Here is an 11093-nt window from a genome sequence, read left to right on the forward strand (position 1 = left end):
CTCCCCTCTCTCTCTCTCTCTCTGCCTGACTATCCCATCCACCACAACCACCACCAGCATCCCAAACCCAGCCTAACCCAACCACCACAACTGCCAGCATTACAACCACCACTACCATCCCTAACTCAGCTAAACCAATCACCACAACTACCAGCATCAACAACTACTACCACCACCAACTACCTACCTCAACCACTACAACCATCAACATCACCAACACAACAACTACCATACCACCACCACCACAACCCACCTAACCCAGCCACCACAACTACCACCATCACAGCCACCACTACCACCACTTTTAGCCTAACCCAACCCCCATCTTCCTTCCATTATATCGTAATTTCACGCACAAAATAAACGAGCCTTTAATTCAAGAAATATGACAACATTTTTTGAGTAGTTCTTCTTATTTTTTCGGCCCGGTACTGTTTCAAATCCCATCCGAAATCCTATACTCTTTTCACCTTCATTTGGTTCAGATTTTCGTCCTTTTACAGCTTATTTTACGTAGCTTAGTGACAAAAAACAAGGAAATACTACAGCTCTACATACTGCGCATCTTTGCATGACACTTCTTCGTGACTAGCATCATATTCAAGTGTTAAAAATAATGCTACGCCACGGCTATATATGTTTTTGATAGAACTTCGTGGCTAGCATCATATTTTAGTTTAATGCTACAGCTGTCTTTCCATAGCACTTCTTCGTGACTAGCATCATACTGGTGTTAATCTACTGTATAGTTACAACTCCGCATTCAAGCTAGAAAAATGGCAGTTTTAGGTGAAATGAAAGTCAACAGAGAATAGTCAACAGGAGAGAGAGAGAGAGAGAGAGAGAGAGAGAGAGAGAGAGAGAGAGAGTAGGGATAATAAACTTTTTTTCTCTTAAATTTCATCCCTCCCACCTCCCCTCCAAGCCTCGTCCCTTTCCCTCCCCTTAAATCCTCCCTTCCAATAACCATTATCCCTCTCCTAACTCACAAGTCTCTCTCTCTCTCTCTCTCTCTCTCTCTCTCTCAATTATGCACACATCTTACCTCACTGATACCCCCTCCCTCCACCTCCCCCCTCTCTCTCACGCACACAGACACACAATTATACACACATCTTACCTCTCTCTCTCTCTCTCTCTCTCACACACACACACACACACACACACACACACACACACACATTGTACCCCCCTCTCCCTCTCTCTCTCTCTCTCTCTCTCACACACACACACACACACACACACACAATTATACACACATCTTACCTCTCTCTCTCTCTCTCTCTCTCTCACACACACACACACACACACACACACACACACACACACACACACACACACACACACACACACACACATTGTACCCCCCTCTCCCTCTCTCTCTCTCATACCTTTTTAATGTCCACACTATCTGCATGAATGACACACACGTAGGCTCTACAGAAACGGAACAGAGTCAGAAATAAGCCAGGAAGGAAATATATTAGCAACCTTCCTAATCACACGAGAAGGCCGCCCAAAGTGTTGTTGTTTGGGCGTGGGGTGGTAAAAGTGGGCGTGGTGGGCGGGGGAGCAAGGGAATCCACACGTAAAATTTATCAAGGGTGTGAGAGGAATATTTCTGATGGGTAGGTAGTTGTTTCGAACCCCGTGGACTAAAGACTGAGGTTTCTTTCTCCCTGCGGTGGATAGGGAAGCAGCTGCGGGTGGTTTGTATAGGGCAGGTGAATCGCTCGGCTTTATCAGTGCCACCACGTGAAGGCTTCCCTCACCACCACCTCAACATTACACGTCGCTTCAATAAAACTGGGATATCCGTGTGTTTATTTATTCATTAATTTTCTACGAGGCTTAATATTTCCTTCATACCGCCAGCCCTACTGCACACCACCACTCATACATTAATATTCCTTTTACTTTGTAGATTTTGATGCCCATGTTTTATCTCTCTCTCTCTCTCTCTATATATATATATGCAAATACATCATCTAGTTTTCCTGACTCATATATACTGATAGTCACAAGAAGTGAAGTGTGAGTAAGGTGGAGGGGGAGACCGAGAATGAGGTGGTGGTCTGGAGTGGAGAGGTATGAGAGGGTGGTTGGTGTAGCCTAAGCTGGGGGGAGGGAAGCGAAATATCAGGAGACAGGGCGACATGGAGGTGATTTGTTTAGGGCCACCCCTTACGGGATTAAGGCGTCTGACAACTGATAGATAGACAGAGACAGATATAGATAGATAGGCAGATAGACAGACAGACTGATAAAGCAATTATATGCACGTACCCAGCGCTTTCGTGAATTCACATCGTCAGGGGAAGAACACTGAGGAAATGAGGACTTTATTCCCAGGAGCATAAGAACACATAAAAACGCCTGAGAAATCTCGTAATTCCTTTCTCCCTGGGGATATAGATAGATAGATAGACAGATAGATTGATACAGATAGACAGATAGAAAGATGCAGAGACAGATAGATATAGAAAGATAGATAGATAAGCGAATAAAAGAACTAAACTCTCCCTTCTCTGTTGGTTAAAATCTTTATCGCCTTGCTGATAATGAGGATATAAAGGAGATACTGATGAGATTAAGTGTGATTCTCTCTCTCTCTCTCTCTCTCTCTCTCTCTCTCTAACACAAAGGCAGACACCCCTTCTTCCAACCCCCCCCCTCTCTCTTTAATCTGACCATCCCCCACCACTTACGGCAAAACCTCAGCCATTAATGTCCCTCTTCCGGTCTCCTGCTCTCTTACTTGCTCACTCTTGCTCACACGCACCTTCCCCCTCCTCTCTCACTTGTACTCACACGCACCCTCCCTCTAACCCCCTCCTCTCTCACTTGTACTCACACGCACCCTCCCTCTAACCCCCTCCTCTCTCTTTTACTCACACGCACCCTCCCCCTCCCCCCTCTCTCACTTTTGCTCACACGCCCCTCCCTCTCTCTCACTCTAGCTCACACTCACCCACCCCTTGTCCACGTGCGAGAGTATATTCATCTACCTTGAATTCCTTTCCGTAATCTTCGTTCTTAATTTGCTCTCTCTCTCTCTCTCTCTCTAAATACACACATATATATCGTTCCCCATCTACCCACACTCATCCCTTCTCGCTTCACGCCAACAGTATAAACGTTAACACCTTCACTAGGCTACGAGGCGCAAATAATAATAATAATAATAATAATAATAATAAAATAATCTGGCGGTAGCGAGAAATAAATAAAAAAATCGTTAATATAATGACGTTTGCTAAATATGGACTGATTCTCACCGGCCATTTCTATAAGTATTTCCTCAATCTACCTCTCCCTCTGCCTACGACCTCCATACTTGTAAACCAAATATCATTGTCTAGGACAGTTGGTACGTGTGGTAGTTGTGGTAGGTACAGATGTGGTTTTGCAGGTGTGGTAGGTTTGGATTTGTAGGTGGGGTAAGCTTGGTAGGTTTGGCTAGGTAGGTAAGGCTGTAGTATGTGTGGTTATGTAATGGTAGAAGGTATGGTGTGGTTCTGTAGTGGTGGCAGGTATGGTGTGGTAGGTGTGGTTGTGTAGTGGTGGCAGGTATGGTGTGGTAGGTGTGGTTGTGTAGTGGTGGTAGGTATGGTGTGGTAGGTGTGGTTGTGTAGTGGTGGCAGGTATGGTGTGGTAGGTGTGGTTGTGTAGTGGTGGCAGGTATGGTGTGGTAGGTGTGGTTGTGTAGTGGTGGCAGGTATGGTGTGGTAGGTGTGGTTGTGTAGTGGTGGCAGGTATGGTGTGGTAAGTGTGGTTGTGTAGTGGTGGCAGGTATGGTGTGGTAGGTGTGGTTGTGTAGTGGTGGCAGGTGTGGTTGTGTAGTGGTGGCAGGTATGGTGTGGAAGGTGTGGTTGTGTAGTGGTGGCAGGTATGGTGTGGTAGGTGTGGTTGTGTAGTAGTGGCAGGTATGGTGTGGTAGGTGTGGTTGTTGTGGTTTAGACGCCATCTGCTGGACAAGAAATGTTTTATTGTTTACAGACACTCACTCTCTCACTCCCAATGTCACTGTCATTCTCTGTCTCACACACACACACACACACACACACACACACACACACACACACACACACACACATACCTTTACTTCCTCATTCTTATCTGTTACTCACTCTCACTCATGTTCTTCCTCACATCCCCCCCCTCTCTCTCCCTCTCTCTCACACTTTCATTCACTTCCTCATTCTTCTCTCTCTCTCTCTCTCTCTTACCAGATTACCTTAACAACCCCCAATAACTCAGGTTAACTAATCCAATCAACCTAATCCTTCGCTCTCCATTTTCTCATTACAATAATCATCAAAATCCCTATAATCCTAAAATCATGGAGGGTTTTGTTAATCCTAAAATTATCTCTGAAAAAGTACCATGGTACTCGAGGAGTTGATAATAAAGTAGTAGTAGTAGTAGTAGTAGTAGTAGTAGTAGTAGTAGTAGTAGTGGTGGTGGTGATGGTGGTGGTGGTGGTGGTGGTGGTAGCAGCAGTAATAGTGGCAGCAATAATAATAATAATAATAATAATAATAATAATAATACCGGTGGTAATAATAATAATAATAATAATAATACCTTTCCCTCTGCCTATGACCTTCAGTCCCTTAAACTCTATGTCCAGGCTAGAAATGAACACATCTTCATTTTGGCTTTTTTCTTTAATTTTTTATTTATTTATTTATTTATTCAGTTACTGGGAATGGAGGGAGCTTTTCTTTTTTCTTTTTTAAGTCTGTAGCCTCTGGTTCTTTCTCTTATGCATAAAAAACCCGTATCGTAGCTCGTATATAAAAACGCCCTCTAATTCTACCGTTAAATATTTATATAAATAAAATACCCGCAATAATGAGTAAATACCGGTACCTACCCTAAACACACACACACACACACACACACACACACACACACACACACCACACACACACACAACCAAGTCACACACCACACACACACACACCACACACACACAACCAAGTCACACACCACACACACACACACACACACACACACACACACACAACCAAGTCACACACACACACACACACACACACACACACACACACACACACACACACTACACGAGCATGAAAACTCCCTCCTTCAGTTGGCTAATGCTTTAAATACCGGTAGGATATGCACAAAAAAACTCTGGCAACTGTATCATTGTGTGTGTGAGATCACGTAGCGCCACACTCATAAAATTATCAGTGATTTGTCTTGGCAGCGTGACAGGCAGACAGGAGGACGTGGAGGAGAAGGAGGGGTTGAAGGAAACTGTGAGGAAGGAAGAGGAAATAACTGTGGGGAGAGAGAGAGAGAGAGAGAGAGAGAGAGAGGTAAAGGTCAGGTAATCCATGCATCAGTCCCAGTAACAAAAGATGAACTTGTAAAATTTCCAGTCATTAAAAGCCACTACGCGCTTGGGCTGGTCACCTACCCTTATATATATCCTGCACTACCACAGCCTAGCCTGTCCCCCCTACGCCACACCTGGAATAATACTGCATGTGACTGGATGTGTTATTTTCCTGATCACAGCAGCGAAAAACGTCACATCTTACCTCTTTGGTCAGTCTCCGTAAAGCTGAATATCGCCTGGTGTTAGGAAGTGATATAACTTTTAAACTTTTCGGTTAAAGATTTTATACACATACAGTACATTCATACATACATTAATACATATAGATACATACATACATCTTACATACATTCAGAAGTACAGACATACATACATCATACGTACATACACACATTCATACACATACATCATACATACATACATACATACACATACATACATAAGCACTATACGGTATATATAATTATACAGTATACAGTGAGTACAGTAACAGTTATAGCAGTTTTTCTGGGCTAAATATATGCTGTGCAGTATAATCTTGTGGTGATGGTCAGTATAGTAATGGACATCATGTATTTTAGAGTATACTGAATACTTCTTCATTAATCAACACAACAGATTATGATACAAGAAAATTCAAATGCAGATAAGGCACCTAAATTGACACCATATAACAAATGCAGTATGGCACAAAAAGCAACCCAAAACTGTGAAGAAAGTCAATATAATTCAATAAAACAGATTCATATACAATAAATCTGAGTCCAATATGGCGCCCCCCCAGACACCCCCACCCCCATCATCATGGCCGCCACTTCCGCTCCCTGGAAATGAGTCTTATTTTTCTTGTCTTGTTCCGGGCGACGAACTTGGGGTGTGCTGTGGTGGTGGACGGTGTGTGTGTGTGTGTGTGTGTGTGTGTGTGTGTGTGTGTGTGTGTGTGTGTGTGTGTGTGTGTGTGTGGCTAGCTCACACCTCAGTCCCCCAATCCCCACGCTCTCTCTCTCTCTCTCTCTCTCTCTCTCTCTCTTCCACATTACCCATTCTCACTTTCCTTCACTCTCAGCCTCATTTAATCTGGCTTTCACTCTTCATTCTACCACTGACCGCTGTCCTCTCTCTCTCTCTCTCTCTCTCTTTCAACGCTACTGGAACTGGATCTAATTCCCTTTCTTTATTCACAAAAATTTCTTCCTGCCCTTTATATAAACTAACAATTTTCTTTATCATCCTCCATTATTATCATTTTCGTTTTATTACTTCTTTCTCCCTCCGGCTAGCAACCTGACTTGGGGGAATATCCAACCGCCTCTCTCTCTCTCTCTCTCTCTCCTTTCAGCTTAATCTTACTGTTGCAACCATATTTCTCTTCTCCTTTAATCTTCTCATTCATTTTTATTATGATATCGTGTTATTCTCTATTTTACTTATATTCCTTTTTTTTCCATGTACTTCCTCCGCAGCTTCAATTTTTGTTTTTATATACAATATTCTTTTTCTTTTACTCATCAAAATCTTTTCATTTGCACTTTTTTGTCCCACTTTCATAATTTCCAGGTGTTTAATTAATATCTCAATTTGCTGTCCTCTTCAGCTTCATTCTAATGTCAAATCAATTATCGATTTTATTTGTATTTATTCACTGAACTGTATTTAAATTCCACACACACACACACACACACACACACACAGCTCATCTGCACCATTTTATATTTCACTTTCAGAATTCATTTAGATCAAAATACACATGTATCCTATTTCTAATGTTTCATATCTTCTTAAAACAAAAATTCGTTTCTGTTTGTACCGTTCTCAAGAATTTCACCTGGCTTTAAAAAAAAAAAAAAAAAAAAAAAAAAAGCCTCGTGTATTTTTTTCCTACGATTTCGCTCGATCTGTACGTTTGCTTTGGACGTGACAGGGAAAAACACACTCCTGTTTTCATGTGTCTATATTTTCTCCTCTCAGTTTGAAATCTTAAACAAACTCTAAATATTTATAAATCTTCCTCTAACTGTGCCCTACCCGTCTTAGCCTAACTTACACTCTTATTATCATGTTTCTCTATTTTCTCTACTTTCTCGATTTGAAATTTTAAAACAAACTGGAAATATTTATAAACCTTTGTCTTAGCCTCACATCTGTCATATCAGCCTAACAATTCATTATTTATTCTTAGACTACATTAAGTACTGTTTAGGGTGGTTTTCGCGTGCGGTTAGGAAGCTTACTAACACCTCTTCCTTACCGATTTATTTCTGACTCTGCTCCGTGACTATATTACTGTGTGTTATTTATGAAATCTATTATATTAAAAAGATAGAGGAGGCAAAGAGGATATTAATGGGAAGGTTGGAAAATAAATCGCTGAGAATGTGGTGTTTGGGAGCTTCACTTGCCGAGGAGAATACGGTAGGCCTACTTGATTCTTCAGACCGGTGATGTGCTGGAGATGGCGCCTTCACGCGGTGGCACAAATGACAAAAGACGTCACCGGATTGAAAAGGTCATAAAATACCAATAATCTCGGCCTAACTTAACCTAACCCAACTTAATCTTAGAAATCTATGCCCAAATTCCCACATAAAAAAAAAGCAATACCCTAATCCATCATATCAAACTGTACAATGTATAATTATATTAGACGAAAATGACCGGTAGAAACGGGAGTCATTTTCAAATACGGTAAAGTGGCAAACTCCCTCTAACAACTGTTCTCTACATTAACATTACTTATCGTTCATAATATTCGACTGGCATACACAAGCCGAAAAAGCTGGTGCAAAGCCAAAGGAAGATGAAAAAGATACGCGAAATAAGTTTTAAAATTCAAATACACACGGCCCGTATCAAAATTCCTTCTGGCTACTACATTCCACCCTCTAGAATCACTTTTCATCATTCAAAATACTCCACAAGTACTTAACAAAGAAAAACATGGGCTAAAATAATGAGACTTACCACTAGAGACGAAGAACAGCAAATATTCTGAACAGATCCCGCCACCAACCTACTACGTGTAAACCGCCATTAACACTGACGGTGCCACACGAATGATCCCTTTATCCACTAACAAATTCCTACGTAATTGTAACGATAATGCCACCCATGATCGTTCATAATATTCTACTGTATTTATGAACCAATCAAGTGAGGTACACCGTCAGAAAGAAGTTACTGAACCCTCGACAAAACTCAGCTGCAAAATCGGGTCAACAATCAACAGAAACAAAACTCCATGTAACTGCCCAAATATGCTTTCATTTGCCACTCATCGCCGCTCAAAATAATCTGTAAGTATTCACAAACCACGTAAATATAGCACAAACAGTGAAACTTACCGCTAGAGGCGAAGGAAGCAATTATTTTAAACAGCTAAATCCACACGTGCAAACCTCCACTAAAACGAGAGCCACTTTGATCATGTATATAAAATCCTGTTGTCTCCAAATAGATACTTATATAAATCAGTATAATTTTTAGGAGCAGAAAATATTTAGGGAATGATACATTTGATTTTCTAAATGATAAAAGCTACGTCGTTAAAGGTAAACAAACTGATTTTATCCATATGACTCCTTTAAGTTCTAAAAAGTCCGACAGACATCAACAATATTTTAATATATGCTGATAATATTAGTTTGGCTTATTTGATTATTGAGAGTATGGTTATTTTATGTAACTGATGATAAGCAGATATGCATGCAATATCCAAAGTAATTTTCGTAATAGAAATTTACATCTAGCAGTGATATTACCAGGTAGGCAATAAACTAAATCTATAAAATACTGATAGGTAAATATTAATGTTAGTTAGCAAGTTAATAGGTACTGAAAATAGGTGACTGAGTCACACACACACACAACACAAAGCCAGCCAGGAGACAGAGGGTGTGTGCTGGGCAATCTCCAGGCCCTGTCTTCCTCCCTTACTATTTTTTAATCAGCCCATACCTCACTGACCGGGAGGTGTTGTACGTGAAACAGATAGGTAGGTAAAGCAAAGAAACAGGAAAATAGTAAGGTAGTTATGTGTATAAAAAACTATATTAAACCAGTGGATATTGAGTTATTTTCTATAGCCTACGCAGACCACTTTAACTTGACCTAAAATTGCCATCCCTCCATCTTGAATGTTGAACTGTAACTAGAGATTAACACTCACGATGATAGTCACGAAGAAGTCGTATGGAAAGGGTGCAAAGCCATAATATTGTCTTATTTTGGCACTGATCAAGTTAGGTGAATGGGCTGCAAAAGGACGAAAATCTGTTACCAAGTTAATGTGAGCGAACTGTAGGTAGGTAGATAGATAGTAAAGCAGACATAGGTAGGTAAGTAGGTCCCGTAAGTAGGTAAGCAGGTAGGAATTAATAAGTAGGCAGTAGGTAGGCAGGTAGGGAAAAGGAGGAAGTGAGTAAGAATAAGCAAGAAACAGGTACCCGTACGTACTTACACAGGCATAGATAAACAGGAAGAGAAACAGACGAGAGAGAGAGGGGGGGGGGGAGAACATAGACAGGGAAGGGGCAAGACACCCACCCATGAGTAAAAACAGAGAGAGAGAAGCAGACAGCCCGAAATTTATGCACACTGAAGAGACCTAGACAGACAGACGGACGGACAGAATGGGAGGCAGGACGGGCGCTAAACTGACCCTCGAAAAAAAGAAGAAAAAAAAAAATCTCCTCCCAAACGCAAAGTTCGCTCAGTCACCCGCGAGACGTTGCACGGGTAGGGTGTGCGGCGGTCTGCTCTTGAACCCTCACTAAAAAGCTTTAAAACTGCTGGAAAATTCCTTGAAATGTAGCCAAAATTTACGTATAACAATTCCAAGTGTGTCTGAAAAAGGGTTGATGGGATTTTTGAGTGTGTTTTTGTAAGTCATGTTGAATTTTTAAGATGGCTTAGAAAAAAAAAGAAAAGAATTAGCGGGATTCCTTCTGAGCTGTAAGGAATATATGGATGTGAGCAGGTGTGGCGCGCATTTGAGCAGGTGGGTAATGTCTTGGCAGGTGTCGAGGGAAGTTTAGCAAGTTTGGGTTCTATTTAACATATTTTGAATGTATTTAGCGTGTGTGTCGGGAAAATTTAGCAGGTTTGGGATGTATTTAGCAGGTGTAGGAGAAAATTTAGGAGAATTGGGATGTATTTAGCAGATGTGGGATGTATTTAGCAGGTGTATGAACACATTTAGTGGATTTATGTTTGCTAACAGGCATATGGAAGGTGGGGTTACATTTAGCAGGTTTTGGTATAATTAGTAAGTGTGAACAGCAGTGGGGATAAGGCTAGCAGTCTCTCTCTCTCCGATTATCGATTAATGTATCCGTTATTGGAGGTAGTCTATGGTCAGCCTGTTTCCTGTATGAGAGAGAGGGAGAGAGACTCATGTGATGTGAGAAGGATATGTAAAAAAAAATAACAGGAAGAGAGACGTGGAGGAGTGAAGGAAGGGGAAGGGGGGCAGGAAAACAGAAGAGAGAGAGAGAGAGAGAGGGAGAGGAACAAACAAGGGACTAAAGTGACCAGCCTCCACATCCTTCGCTCAACCGTTATTACCTTCCTCTCTCTCTCTCTCTCTCTCTCTCTCTCTCTCTCTCTCTCTCTCTCTCTCTCTCTCTCAATTTTCCACTCGACTGTTTTCATTCTTGACCCTTCCCTTCCCCTTTCATCTAATACTTACCTTTCTACCTACCTACCTGCCTGCCTACCTACCTAC

Source organism: Coenobita brevimanus, chromosome 57 (genome assembly GCF_032717465.1).
Source record: "Coenobita brevimanus isolate Jiangsu-jjx chromosome 57, ASM3271746v2, whole genome shotgun sequence".
NCBI classification, from domain to species: Eukaryota; Metazoa; Arthropoda; class Malacostraca; order Decapoda; family Coenobitidae; genus Coenobita; species Coenobita brevimanus.